General features: G+C 42.6%; 1 long non-coding RNA gene across 3 annotated transcripts; it reads left to right on the top strand.

Moving 5' to 3' along the window:
- The first annotated feature begins 390 nt into the window (after positions 1 to 390).
- On the top strand, positions 391 to 14,598 carry LOC120386237. 3 transcript variants are annotated; one of them, XR_005589603.1, is made up of 4 exons: positions 391 to 1,624; positions 2,021 to 2,222; positions 2,534 to 2,661; positions 12,552 to 12,715. It is a non-coding gene; the product is annotated as an uncharacterized LOC120386237 (long non-coding RNA). The 3 variants fall into 3 exon arrangements; XR_005589602.1 differs by lacking the exon at positions 391 to 1,624 and adding an exon at positions 14,413 to 14,598 and having other exon boundaries at positions 1,661 to 2,222; XR_005589601.1 differs by lacking the exons at positions 391 to 1,624; positions 2,534 to 2,661 and having other exon boundaries at positions 1,661 to 2,222.
- The last annotated feature ends 859 nt before the right edge of the window (positions 14,599 to 15,457 follow it).

Raw genomic sequence — 15,457 nt, 5'->3', positions numbered from 1 at the left:
TTATGGGAACAAGTAAATAATTTTTCCTTATTCACTTTCTCCACACCACTCATGATTTTATATACCTCTATCATATCCCCCCTTAGTCTCCTCTTTTCCAAGCTGAAAAGTCCTAGCCTCTTTAATCTCTTCTCATATGAGACCTGTTCCAAACCCCTAATCATTTGAGTTGCCCTTCTCTGAAGCTTTTCTACTGCCAGTATATCTTTTTTTGAGATGGGGAGACCACATCTGTATGCAGTATTTTAAGATGTGGGTGTACCATGGATTTATATAAGGGCAAAAAGATATTCTCCATCTTATTCTCTATCCCCTTTTTAATGATTCCTAACATCCTGTTTTGCTTTTTTGACTGCTGCTGCACACTGCATGTATCTCTTCAGAGAACTATCCACGATGACGCCAAGATCTTTTTCCTGATTAGTTGTAGCTAAATTAGCCCCCATCACTAGACTACTTCTGCCACTAGCCTTAACACTAACGCTTTAGTGTTCTCAGAGGAATGAGCATCGGCAGTTTCAGTGAGGTTAGACACTGACAGGATTTCACAATGTAAACATCTATTAAAACTTCTCCCCTGCTTTGTTAGTAAGCTCATGAGAGACCAAGGACTGAAGGGGTTTCAAGAACAAACTTCCTTCCCCCAACCCCATCTTATTCTCCCCAGGTTATGCTCTCAAAGGAATGAGGAATGCTGTTTGGAGCTTGCTCTGCTACTGTCCCGGTTATATCTGATACGTGGAACTGCAAGGACTCTGTGCTCCACAAGTGTCAGTCTTTTCACAGGCAGTAACACTTCTAAATAAAGAGAGAGAGAGGAGTTGAATAACCTCTTTTGAATCTGATGTCCTGGAGGTTGTTTTTCTTGTGGAGTGCAAGAGGTTTGTTTGGTCAGTGTGTGGCACGAAAGGAAGTGATGACCTTGTGTTTCAAACTCTGCCTTGATAATGTCTTGAACTCTTCGAGCTTGTCAGCTGTGCATTCCAGGACCCCAGTGACCGTTCGAATGTGTCTAGCATGGAAGGGCAAGGGGGAGAGAAAAATAGCCTGTCCTGAGACAAGGACTTGATCTATATCTTAAAATAGAGCCAAAGAACAAAAAGTCCTATTTACATCAAAGCTGGCCTGACCAGGAGGTAGCAGCAGCACACTGCTTTGCTCACTGGGGTTTAGAAACTTGGAATGCTCCCAGCTGAGAAGAGCTTAACAGTTGGCACAAGTGAGATACTTATGTTGGCAGCTGATTCAAGAACTTTATGCTGCCTGTATCAACCCAAGGCCCTCTTCCCATTTTGGCTTGAGGTACAGTACATTGCCGTGCTGCCTGTGACAATGCCATCTTTTCATTTCAACTATTTAATTTAAATTATGTTTTTTCCCCTCATGTTCCGCATATAATATAGGTAGTTTCCCTTGAGACACTCGATTGGCTGAGGTGGTGAAGCTGGTAACTCAGAACCAAGATGGAGCCCAGCAATGTTCCTGTAAACTTCAGCACTGTGCTATCAGAGCAAGGAAAAGCACTGTAAACATAAATCGTCCTTGTGCTCTTGCATGTAAGCTGCAGTCAGTGTAGTTCCAGCTGGAGATTTGATGGGCTTTGCAAACTTTTATCAGAAAACTGGTAAGAAATTGCTTTTCAGGCTTTTTTCATCTTACAAATCTTGACAAGGTCCTTTATCAATATATTGTCACACTGGTTGGGAGGGATAACATGGCTTAACCTCTGTTGGGATCTCTTTTCGAAGCGTAAGGTTGTAGTGTCTAAGGTCACATAATTATCTGTGCAAATCCACTAGTCAATGGAGTTGTGTAAGATCCAGGCTGAACTTGTCACTGATATACACACACACACTCTCTCTCTCTCTCTCTCTCTCTCTTTCTCTCTCTCGGGCCATCTACTTGCCAGTATGTCCAGCCTGTTGAAGTGACTGTTGCCCCTCTGGTGGTGGTTGGAGGCTTATTGAAGGTATAAGCCCTGCTATTACTCTGGGAAATAATGATTCTCCCATTAGTGCAGGTGCTAACTGGCCTGGAACAGCTGGATCTGAATTCCAGCCCTGCTGCTGACTGAATGCCCAGAACTATTACCAAGTGCAGAACAGAATGTGGAGATGGAACTCTGATCCTTTCTGCAGCAGGGTTTTAATAGGTGCGTGGGAAGCTAGCTCCAATTAATCTTGCAATGGTGGTTCTGTGGAGGAGAATGTCACACTACTAAGGTTTGTAAAGTCTTGACTACTTTTCTCCCTCTCACCGTTGTCTCCATTTAAAGTCAAAGTAGTCAGATGTGTGGGCTGAACTGTAACCCAGGTCTGCCACGTACCCTTTCTGTGACTGGAGGTGGTACCTAGCCTCTGGACTTAGTTTCCCCATCTGTGAAAAGGCAATAAATACATCTAGCTTGCCAGGTGTGGCTTGAGGATTGTCAAATGTTAACTCCTCTTACTCCAATGGCAATGCTGATTAATTTTTTTTTTCCTCCCCCCTTTGCTTATCTCAATACTGGGATGCTTCTGCCAATAACACTCAGACCCAGGGAATGCTGGGAGAGTGTGTATGAGAGAGACAGACAGGCTTAACCCTTCCCCTGCTGCATCCTGATTGCTGCCAGACTGTTTCTGGCAGCATCATCACTTGGAAAGCACTGCAGGAAGCAGGGTGAGCTATTAACCTAGTTTTAGTTCTGGTGATTTACTATTCAGAAAACCTTTCCGTAGTAGAAGGTTCAACATCCATCATCTGGCCCCATATAGGGGAAGAGACATTTATGATAGCTAACCCTGCTGTTGCTACTAGAATTCTTGGCCTCATATAGGAAATCATGTTCTTGGGCACGTGGCCATTATGTGAAACGAAACATTCCCTCTCACAGGCAAAGAGCTTGAATCTGTGCTCACTAGGAAGTGACCTACCTCAGCCCAGTCCATTCTCAGGGGTGGCCCAGTGATGAGCGCTGTAGCCCAGGGCTGCATAACACATGCCACTAATGGATACCTTTGGGTGGTGGTTGTCATGGGGCGAGGGTGCCTCACAAGGGTACTAAGTATTAACCCAATTGAGGTATTATTCCCCATTGATGCAGCCACCCCCCCCCTTTTCCTCTGCTCCATGTAACCTCCCCTCATCATGGTTTGGTTGCGCTCATCACCAGCAAGCAGCAGAGAGATTGGGATACTCCAAACTGTCAGCGCTCCAGGATTTGCAGCTGCCCAACCCTCAATGCACATGCAGCTCTCCCCATGGGAAATGCTGCTGCAAGCTAGGCCCAGATTTCATTGTGGCGGCGTCAGGGGCGATCAGAAGTGGTGTCAGCCTGAAAGGGCACCATGGGCCATCCATTGCTCCTCACACTGCTTGTGGTGTTTGGGAACTGGCTGGCTCAGGACTGGAGATGGGATATAGAACCCTCCAGCTGGATGCTATCGGATCAAATCCAGGCCTAGTAGCTGTTCAGAAGCCTGTGAAATTAGTTGGTGGGTTCTTAGGCCAGCTTCTAGTCCAAACCTCCAACCTCCTCCCGCTGGTACTAATTGCCCTATGTGCTGGCATTCTCCGAGAGGCTGTGGGCTGAATAGACCATAGAGATTGAATTATCCTTTTCCCCTCTGGAGATGCTCCCTGCAGCTCCCCATGCTGCACCAGGTCTGTAGATAGAGAACCTCAGGCTTGCAGCGCTGTCAAGCTGCTGCTCTTCACAGGTGCTAAATTGACAAAAACAAAGTTAAATACATTGTAACCTCTACTTTACTTCAGTGATGGTCCGAAATCCCAAGGAGAGGGGTAGCAATGAATCAAGTTTATTGGCTAAACTTCTCTTTGGTGTTGGGTTCAAGGTCTGTTGGCCAGACTGGGCCCATTATAAAGGTAAATCAGGAACACTCCAGTCATCCTGAACTTGGGAAACTATAGACTTGGCTCTGGATTTTGCACCCCGAAAGTCTGGTCTGTTCAGCTCCAGGTTTAGTGTTAAATGATCTTAAGTGGGAAATGTTTCTGAGCTGCCCACACACAGGAATTTCCAGGGCCTGCTCAGTCATGTGCACCTAGCCTTTTGTTGTATTCCTGCAGAGCCTGAGTGATATAACACATGGGTGTGGCTGGTAATTGTGCAGCCTCCCAAAGCAAAGCTCCATAGTTCAGCTGCAGCAAATCTATAACTTAGAGGACAGGCTGTAACAGGACCTGGGAGCTTTGGAAACTTTTCATGCACCTCCTATTGCTCCAGGTATTGACACGTTGACTGAAGACTGGGTCTGAACTGCAGTGAATTTTTCACTGATCAGATTTCTTTTTTGCACAGTGAAAGATTTTCACGACTCGTTTACACAAGGGGAGTTTGGGCTTTGGAACTGCTACCTCCCTTATCCGCAAGCAGCCTTTGTTTAGCACCTTTAATAACAAACTTCCCAAGGTGCATACAAGGAGCAAGCCTATAGCTTGAGCCCGGTATTATAAACTGAAGCATAGAGGCTCTCGGTGTATAGCTTGTAAAGACACTGGTTACACTAAAGTGTTCCACATTAGGAGAGGCAAAGGTCACTGGATCTCAAGGAAAGAGATCAAAAGGTGAATGCAGAAAAACCTGCCCCCAGTAATTCACTGCCTTCTGAGTTAAGGGCCAGGCTTCTAATACCTGCCTTCTTTCTTGTGGGCATAGGTTTGTGTCTGCAATGAAGTGCAATTGTAGCTTTTGTCCCTGTCAATCATTATGGGTGCACACCCTCCCACTGAGAGATCGAAAGCAGCCCATTGTACATTCAAATCAGAGGCTGAGATTTCTTAATCGTAAGACTTGTGCCTGTAATTTAGGCCCAGAATTAAACTGCATCCACAACAGGGAGGCCACTGTAAAAATGAGGTACTGAAATTGCTAGTGGAAATGTGTTGAGACAGAATCTTTGACAGGACTTCCTGGGAAGTTGAAAAACTCCACCCCCACCTGGCTCCATGGTTGACTTCGTGCCAGGGTTCAGCGGGGCCATGTCCAGTGTCCTATTCTCTCCCACTGGCAGTGGTCCTTCCAGGTCAGGGTGGAGGCACGTTTGAGAGAGATGGAGGTCAGGGGAGGCTCCCTGTGTGTGTGGGTGTGTTTAGGGTCTAGGAGCAGTAATCTGGAGATTTTACCACATGCAATTCATGTGGGGGGAAAAAAATGTTCTTCAAAGTTTATAGATGCTGTGTAGGGCGTCCTGCCCCAATGATTTCTGGGCAGGGCACGGGAGCGAGACTGAAATGTTCCCTCTTCTGCCATCCCAACGTATTGAATTTGTGTGACTTGGATACTAAAGCACCAGCTCGCTGCGTGTTTTATGGCTTGCCTGTGATATTATCTTGCTTCATTATTAAGCGATATTCTTTGACTTCATTGTGTAGGAAAAAGTGAGCCTGCCACCTGCGTAAACAGCATGGGGCTTATGGCTTTTGTTGTGGTTCCCAAATTTGTTTTCCATTTATTTGGGTTGCCTCTCAACTTGCCTCCAGTAACTAACCCAAGAGAGAAACTACAATGAACTGGACAATGCGAAGCATTTCTTTGGCAGTGGCCTATCTGTCCATCATTCAGAGTTATGCTCTGAATTTACAGGGGCACAGATGACTCCTGCAAGCTCACAATTGTGACACATGTGACATGGGAGCTCAGGTTGCCTGTACAATGAGCTTTCCGTCCCTCAGGCTCAGCTGTTACGCTTTTACAGGCAGTAGAATAAAATTCTCACAAATTCAGCCCTTTAGCCAGCTCCAAAGGGCAGCTTCACCTCTTTGTAAAGGTAGTTTGGAGTACTCCTCTGTTTAGAACAGGTCCAAACACAGGCTGTGGCAGCGCCGGCTCCCTCTACTTTCTCCTGCTATTGTCCTTTAACCTTGAACTGCTCTAGTGGGGGGCGGGGGAGGATAGTTCTGTCACCACAACTTGTTCAATCCTTGGCGCCACTACTGAGACTGATACCAAGGGAGCCAATTTATGATGCAGGCACCTGTTAGCTGGGGACTGGCTGTACCTCACCATATTAATGTCACAAAGGCAGCTACGCAGCCCTACACTGCCGTGGTAATATCTGATCGCTACCAAGATAGGCTGTGTTTGAGCTGGCAAGTTAGAGGTGGAAGAGCGCCAGTGTTCCATTCCCAGTCCCCGGCTCTATTCGGTTCCCCTTCCCCTTTTTAACTCTTACCTGAACACAAGCATGGAATGGATAGGATTAGAGGAAACTGAATCTGGCACGACTTGCAGTTGGTTCCTGCAGTAGCAAACCAGGATGCAGTGTGGCACAGATCCTGCTGGCATCGAGTTCTAAAATAGAACACACTGTAGCCCTTCTTCTTAAGGTGAACTCCAGCAAAGCATCAGATCCCTTTCAGCAGGCTTAAGGGTGTGACCTACTTGTTTCATTCAATCTCCCCTGTGGCCAGTCTTGAACCTGTCCCTTTTGTCTGAATAACCCTTGTGTGCAAGCTTTCTAGTCAGAATCCCTGACTCCCTCTTGGTGGTAACTAAAGCTGTGTGAAGAATCACTTTTTCAGTTTGCTGGCTGCACTGGAAAAAAAATGATTGGATTGACCCAAAATTAAAACGTTTTGGGTTTTCTCAGCACGTCAGAAAAAGTGATTTTCCATTTGTTTGTTTTCAGGCATTTTTAACAACCTCTTTCATTTGGTATGAAAAGCAGAGACCACTTTTAGTTTTGTGACTGGCATGTCCAAGTGGAAGTGTTGCCTGTCTCTTCTACTGCAATATAGCTCCTCACCAGAGCCCTAGGAGACTCAGCTTCAAATTCCCACTCCGCCTCCTTGGGAGCAGGGACTTGAACTACCTATTGTAAGTGTGTGTCCTACCCACTGGGCTGTAGTGTATTCTGGGGTGGGGTTCTTAATCTCTGCTGTGGAAACTGTTCTGCCCCGTAGCAATAGTTCAATATGAATTGGGGGAGAGAGACTATAACCTGGTGGCAGGGCACTTTTGCGGATGAGGACACACTGGTTCCTGTCCCCGTTACAATTAATATTTATTCATACAACACCAAACAGCTTCAACAGGAGTGATTGAGACCCTGCCCCTGACTGCGTGGCCTTGTGGTTAGAGCACTCCCTCAGGATGTGGAAAACCCAAATAAAACTCCTTGCTCCAGCTCACGCTGTGGGGATTTGAATTCAGGTCTCCCATCTCTGGGGTGAGTGCTCCAACCACTGGGAGAGAAGCGCCCCCCCTCCCTCGCCTCAGTTTTGTGAATGGCATGTAACTCCCCTTCTGAATCTAGCCCTTCTCCCACATATTTTAATGAAAATATTTGGTGAATTCGTGTAGAATTCATGAGTCATTTTGGCTGACAACTGCATTTTTCATTTGCAGCAGTATCAGCCATGTTGGGCCCAGGATATTCCAGAGACGGGGTGCGTAAGGTCATATTTTATTGAACCAACTTCCGTTGGTGAAAGAGATGAGTTTGAGCTCCAGAGCTGCTCTTAAGCTATAAAGCTTGTCTCTTTCACCAGCAGAAGCTATTACCTCACCCAGCTTGTCTAGTTGCCAAAAAATGCAGTTACGCAACTTGTCAAAAAAAAAAAAAAACTTCCCCCAGCTCTAGTTTTAACTGCTGGTTATCATTTCTCTCAAAGTCCACATGCCAATGTCAAGTGGCAGTTCCACATTACTGAGAGCATCGCCTGAGGACAGAGCCTGGACTGAAACTATCACAGGGAGCAAATAATTTGGAGAAGACCTTATTTGGGATTTAGATGCTATGGGAGCAGGCACTTGATCAGAGATGGTGAAGCTTTGCTCTGTAAGGCAGTCTGTTGTAATGTGTGGGGGACCCTGCACTGGGTCAGGCTGCTATAGCAGGGCTAGATTTTCTTGTGTCCCAATTAACAGTTAATATAGGTAAAATGCTAAAGATTTCTAATGTAAGACCCTGGCCGAAGCTTAACACACCAAAGGGAAGAACTGCTTCCTCCTGCCCCTCTCCTCCCTTGAAATTTCCAGGGACATTTTGGTTGGTCGAGGCCTGAGACATTTGCTAAACTTTACCTCCCCCTCTACCCCCCCAATCCAAGGTTTATGTGTGACTTTCAGTTCTATAAAGCAGTGGCTCTTAACCTCTCCAGACTACTGTACCCCTTTCAGCTGTCTGTCTTGTGTACCCCCAAGTTTCACCTCACTTAAAAACTACTTGCTTACAAAATCAGACAGAGAAGCACAAAAGTGTCACAGCACATTACTGAATAATTGCCGACTTTCTAATTTTTACTATGTAATTATAAAATTGGAATATAAATGTTGTACTTACATTTCAGTGTATAGTATATAGAGCCATATAAATAACTCCTTGTATTAAAATTTTAGTTCGTAGTGACTTTGCTAGTGCTTTTTATGTAGCCTCTTGAAAAACTAGGCAAGTATCGAGATGAGTTGATGTGCCCCCTGGAAGACCTCTGCATACCCTGGTATATATACCCTGTCTACACTTACCCCTGGTTGAGAGCCAGTGCTATAAAGTGAAACTCACCCCTGTGGAGAGGCCACACCAGGATGTGTTGCTCAGCCTTTAAGATACAGTGTGGTGTGATCTCTGCACTGGAATGAACTTCACCCCCTCAGACTGTTTTATAGTTAATTACTGCTCAGCGTCTATTGTCTCTCATGTGACCAAGACCCAGCCCCATGGCAGCATGTGGTAGGATCAACTATTGGAATGAGTCAGGCTGAGTTACGTAAGCATCTTTTACCACGCTCACTGCGGCTCTGAGTGCTAGGCATCCAGCAGCCTCGCTAGCCTTTTGGTAGCACGTGTCAGTGCATTCTCTGCATCTATTCATTGTATGAATAACTTTCAGCGAGTTAGAGCTCGTTAAGTATACATGGGACTCAAAGTGTGATGGCTACAACTAACATTTATTTTTAACTTGTTTTAAAAGCATTTAATTTTGAGAGTTTGACAATCTTGTTCTGGTCAGCAGATTAGTGTCTGTCGGTAAGAATGTTGATGTGATGTTTGGAATGTAACTTGCCATAACAATAGCAGTGCAGATTTTGAACCAGCTGTCTTCAGTATAAGGACTTCTTAGATGTGCCACCCACTGTAATACTGGCAATTAGCTTTTCAAATGTCTTGTCTATGGGCGTACTAGTCAGAGGGCCAGGGTGTAAAAAGGGAGCACCACGTCTCCCCTACTGATCAGTCCTGTTCCAAGCCATCCAGGGACGGTCGTCCTGAACAGATGCATCTCATGGGGGTACCACACGTATGTAACTTGCAGCAGTTTCAGTTTAACAAACTGTGATCCTTGTCTTCGGAAGTAAGTGGTAAGGAAGTAACAATCTAGAGGATAAAACATCAGCCTGGGAGTTAGTCCAGCCAAGACAGCAGTCAGGTCTTTACCTTGACCAAGTAATCTAGCCATTTAGCTTTAGTTTTGCCTTTGGGGATCCTTGATTGAAAGGCACCGTGTAAATGCAATGTATTAGAAATATAGCAACTTGGAAGCATCTGTTAGAGCACATAGATACATCATTGCATCTGAAATTAGTTTACAGGAGAGGAGAGTGAAGCCAGACAGTTTGTAGATTAGAGCTGAGGGATGAACTGTCGTCGTTTTCTAACTCCAGGAATCGGAATTACAGTGCTTAATATACTTACAACAACACTACCATAGTAGGTAATAATTCCATAAGCATAGGGACTGCTAACAATTTATTTCTAAATCTCCCTATGTATTAAAAATGTACACAAGAGTTTTGCAGAATTTTATAACAAGTATTATTGGAACAGCGTGATCTCAAGGCAGTAAAGCTTTTAAATACTGCACTGTTTGAACTGAGAAATCCCAAATGATAAAAATCACATTTGTTTAGCTTTGCTTGCTAGTGATGAGCTGGAGTGTCACAAGACGGAGATTAGGGGGCATTACATTTAAAAGGTTACTGAAGCTCATTTTGAAAACTGCCTCAGAGAAATAAACACTCTCCCTTTACCCCTTGGTCTTTCTAACTTTCCCTGGTTTGTTGGCTTGGCAGCAGGGCATTATAGGACATTTGGGAGCAGTAGGTTCTTTAATAGCCTTAAGAGTCTTGAATCCTAGTTTTGTGGAGGCCAAGATTAGTTGAGATAATGGCTGATGTGAGCACACAACTTGAAGCTTGGAATCCAGCTAGTTGAGGCTGAGGCAGGAGTTTCATAGGTCATAGTGTCAGCTGGTGGCTAGAGGGCAAGTACAATTGATCACAAGGGACCCTTTTGGCCTTAACCTGTGGATCATGGGGAATATTAGTGGCCCTATATAATTTGGGGGTAAGGATAATCCTTATTTGCAAGATAGAAAAGGACCAACAAGTAAAAAATTACTTGGGAAAAATGTTTATTTTGACGTTTCTCAAAGGGTTTTTACAAACAATGGAGAGCATTTAAAAAAATTAAGTGATCAAAGTACTCGACAGTGTCCCTTAACTACCCGCTAGCCCCTGCACAGAAGGGGGAAAAAAAAAACCACACCAGCGAGGAGGTCAATACTGCAGGAAGAGCAGCTGGCATCTGCATAGTTCTAGTAGGAAAGATTGCGCTGCTGCTGCTGCTAGTAATTGTCATCCTGGCATTAATATAAGACAGTGTTGAAGTATGTACACTTATACCTGCAGAAAACAAAGTGCATAAAATAACACGCCAAGTAGATATTGTAGAATAAATTTATTTACCTGAAACAATGAAATTCGGTGTGATGCTTATTATTGTCAGCATTGAAATAGACAATTGATCTTCTTAACTTCTAAAGGTCACATGCAGTTGTTATAACTGACACTTTTGTTTTTTAGAGAAATGCATCACACAAACACTTGTATTGCACCAACATCTGTCTACTGCTTTAGATTTAAATAAGTTACATTAGTGCAAGAGAGGTATCTTTGCACACAAAAAATAAAAAATCTGAAGTTATGAACCGGAGGCTTACAGTTTAAACATTCAACATCTGTAATTTTGTACTGAATTTATAAATAGTATAGCATATTGTACATAGCTGTTCATAAAGTAGTATGTTTAGATGATACAATACCAAAAGATTTGGCTACTTACAACTGAAGGCATGCATTAGTCTATTATACATTTTATACAGAGAAATATGGAAACTTGGCTGACAGCTCCTTAATTTTGGCCTAATGTTTAAGAATAAACAGTCTTCTCCATGCAGCAAAGAAACCAAACTTCTCTGGAGATTTTTTCCTGATTCGTTAAGCTATATTGCACATTTGTACATTTGTATAACTGAAGCCCTAATGGTACCACACATTTCCTCCACAGAGCACACAATGAGTTTTGTTTTAGGAAAGCAGGTTTTTGTTTTTTTACATGATACATGCAGAGGTTTTGTCAGATGTGTTGCTAAGACACATGCACGCAACAAAACAACCTTACATTTCTGCAAAATTGTTTAGGAAGTGATTACTCCAGCAATGCTGAAAAGGAAAGAAAAAGGCATCAGTTAGTGAAAGGATGAATAATGCTGTATCATTATAAAAGCAAGACTTGTAAGATCAATAGTGAGAGAAGAGAGAATGTTAAGTTGAATAACTGATATTTGAATTGAAAGGACACTGTCAGGTTTAAAAAACCTGAGCTTAAACATGAGTGAAATCAGTGACAAAGCTCCCATGGCCTGCAGTAGGGCCAGCATTTGTCACCAAAAGACTGAAGGTGAAAGAGTTGAAACCTAATTTCCTTTCATGTAGTTTTGCATTTCTCTGTCTAGCCAATGGAAACAGACAAGGCTCTTTTCACTTTCAGGTTCTTATCCACTGACTTAAGGTTTTAATATTTGAACTAACCCCTGTATGAATTTAAAAAAAACCCAACTTTTTTGGGGAAAAAAAGTTTGTCATGGAAGTGTTTGGTTTTTTGTTTTTAAGTTGCTGAAGTAAGCTTTGGCTCAAAGTTGACCTAAGTGTCCCTTTAATTATCCAGATTATGCAACTAATTCTGGAAGAAGTCATTAAACTATATAGACAAGAGGGTTTGTAATAAAATGACTACTTTACCCTGTATTTAAGGATAAAAAAATACTCTAATTCCCTACAGAGTTCTTAGGACTGCACTGTAAAATGCTGCGCTTAGCAGGCTATGCTGCTAAGATTTTTCAGAGTATGCTTAATATTAATGCAATTAAAGCTGTGATTAGCAGAGATTAGGGAAACAATGGTTAGAAGTGCAAAAGGCAAATGAGACTAGTGCAAGAGAAACACAATTTTGTATCAATTTACCTCTTTCCCCCTCCCATATCAGATAACTCCATCATCCTTCCTGTTTGAGCTGTTTGCCATTATATTCCACTTATCAGCTGTGTTCTTGGAAGCAGCTAGAGTCCTGCTGTACTGCATTTTATCACCACTGATTAAAACTTCATTTTCTTACATTTAAATGTTTATGAAACAGCCTTCCCACAAACATTAGCCATATAGCAATTGTATAGAATAGAATTGTTTTATACAGTATCTTTCACATTTGGTCTCTTGAAGTGTTATCTAAAGTAATCAGATACCAATCAATCATCTTCCATTTGTGTAGGTAAAATGGAGCAGCCATTTAAATAGGGCTCCGGAATAGCTCTTTGGATAGCCAATATTCTTGAGAGGAAATAGCGACAAGAGTCCACACTATCAAGACATCCGAGTAGCTCTAGACTAGATGCATCTGAACAGCATCTTCCCTCCAGCTAGAAGCAGCATTAGGTAAGATTTTCAGCATCCCACAGAGGGTGCTCTTGTCCCAACCAAAGGGGATGCTTTCGGATGTTGACAAACTTTTTTCTAGCATAAGCCTTAGAAAGGCATATCTTTCATCCAGCTGTCTTTCACCTGGCCTGCTACAAACCTAGGTTCCCCTATGCTGCTTATGCATCAGGGATCCAAAAGTTTAAGATTACCAAAGGAGAGCATTAAGTAACCCAGGGTGCAACAGCTGACCATGGAGAAAGCTCAGAAGTGTGAAAAGGAAAATGGAAGAAGTCAAAAGGCACAGAAGTGTTCAAAGAAACACTGGTGCCGAGTCTGAAAAGGAGAAATGCAAGTCACTTTGCAGCTAATGACTAACAAGATATTTGTCTGCGGGATTATGAAGTAGGTTAAATGGATCCCCTGTGAGTGAACACTTCACAGACCTCTGCATATTTCCTTCCCTCTCCCCACTACAAAATCTACCAAGTTCGCTTAGCAAGAATGTGAAATTTTTTTTTCCAGAAAAACAAACATGCAGTTGAACTGCTCCCCCAAGATGACCCAGCTAGTTGGGACCAAGATGACCCAGCTAGAAGGAATTCTTCTAATATGAAAATTTAAATTTTGGCAAGAAATTCTACTTTCTTAGAAGTAATGCAACTTTGTCTTGCCCAAGCTATTCCTTTGTGGTTGTCAGAACCCTTTCCATTTCTCATCCTTTTGGTTAAAGACAAGATCCAAGCATATCAATGCTGCTTGTTAGTAGGGCTGTCAATTAATCGCGATTAACTCAAATTATTGCGATTACAAAATTGATTAATCTCACTTAATTGCACTGTTAAACAATAGAATGCCAATTAAAATGTATTTTGGATGTTTTTCTACATTTTCAAATATATTGATTTTAATTACAACACAATACAAAGTGTACAGTGCTTACTTTATATTTTTAGTACAAATATTTGCACTGTAAAAATGAAAGTATTTCAATTCACCTCATACAAGTATTGTAGTGCAGTCTCTATCGTGAAAGTGCAATTTACAAATGTAGATTTGTTACATAACTGCACTCAAACAAAACAATGTAAAACTTTAGAGCCTACTTCTTGTTCAGCCAATTGCTAAGACAACAAGTTTGTTTACATTTATGGGACATAATGCTGCTGGCTTCTTATTTACAATGTCACCTGAAAGTGAGAACAGGCATTTGCATGGCACTTTTGTAACTGGCATTGCAAGGTATGTGTGTCAGATATGCTGAACATTCATATGCCCTTCATGCTTTGGCCACCATTCCAGAGGACATGCTTCCATGCTGATGACACTCGTTTAAAAAAAAAAAGTGTTAATTAAATTTGACTGAACTCCTTGGGGGATAATTGTACTTCTACTGTTTTACCTGCATTCTACCATATTTCACATTATAGCAGTCTCGAATGATGACCCAGCACATGTTCATTTTAAGAACAATTTCACTGCAGATTTGACAAAATGCAAAGAAGGTACCAATGTGTGATTTCTAAAGACAGCTTCAGCACTCGACCCAAGATTTAAGACTTTGAAGTGCCTTCCAAAATCTGAGAGGGACAAGGTGTGGAGAATGCTTTCAGAAGTCTTAAAAGGGCAACACTCCAATGTAGAAACTACAGGATCAAACCACCAAAAGCAATGCCAGTTACAAAAGTGCCATAAATGCCTGTTCTCACTTTCAGGTGACATTCAACCTTCTGCTGGTGGCATCTGACTCATGCGGAAAATGAGTATGCATTGGTCTGCACTGCTTAAGATTTTTATCGAGCAGAACTGGTCATCGGCATGGATGTACATCCCCTGGAATGGTGGTTGAAGCAAGAAGGGACGTAAGAATCTTTAGCGTATCTGGCACAAATATCTTGCAATGCCAGTTACAAAAGTGTCATGAGAATGCCTGTTCTCACTTTCAGGTGACATTGTGAACAAGAAGCCAGCAGCATTATGTCCCATAAATGTAACCAAACTTGTTTGAGCAATTGGCTGAACAAGTAGAACTGAGTGGACTTGTAAGGTGCTCATGTTTTACATTTTTATTTTTGAATGCAGTTATTTTTTGTACATAATTCTACCTTTGTAAGTTGCACTTTCATGATAAAGAGATTGTACTAGCTGAATTGAAAAATAAATACTTTACTGTGCAAATATTTGTAATAAGTGAGCACTGTACACTTTGTATTCTGTGTGGTAATTGAAATCAATATATTTGAAAATGTAGGAACCATCCAAAAATATGTAAATGATATTCTTTTGTGACTGCACTTAATCATTCACTTTTTTTTTTTAAATCACTTGACAGCCCTACTTTAGTTAGCTAGAGAGGAACACTGTAGTCACACAAATCCCTCCTTTCTTCCTCACGCTACTTTTGCTCCCTATGTAACTTGACTGGGCAGGCAGCAGGCCAGGATAGTTCACTATGGTATCCTAAAGTCTCCCTTTCTAATTCAGCATTCAAGCAGGATAGGATGGCGCAAAGCTATCTTAAAGATTAAGCTTGGCCTTGTCAAGTGTGGATTAAGGAAGCATCCTCAAAATTGAAGCCCAGGGTCAGAGGCTGTAGAGCACAAACAATAGCTCCATGTTGGGCATCTGCTTGAGCTGGCTCGCTCAGGAGGATGAAGGTGAACATTCATCCAGCAGAAGGATGGATCAGTTTGATGCACCTTGAAGCTTGGCAGATCTAGGCCTCAGGCAGCTTAAGTCCCTCTCTGGTGAGAGCTCTTG

The sequence above is a fragment of the Mauremys reevesii genome, linkage group 18, assembly GCF_016161935.1.
Source record: "Mauremys reevesii isolate NIE-2019 linkage group 18, ASM1616193v1, whole genome shotgun sequence".
Lineage (NCBI taxonomy): Eukaryota > Metazoa > Chordata > Testudines > Geoemydidae > Mauremys > Mauremys reevesii.
Note: the sequence above shows the minus strand (reverse complement) of the source record. Positions and strands in the feature narration are given on the sequence as shown.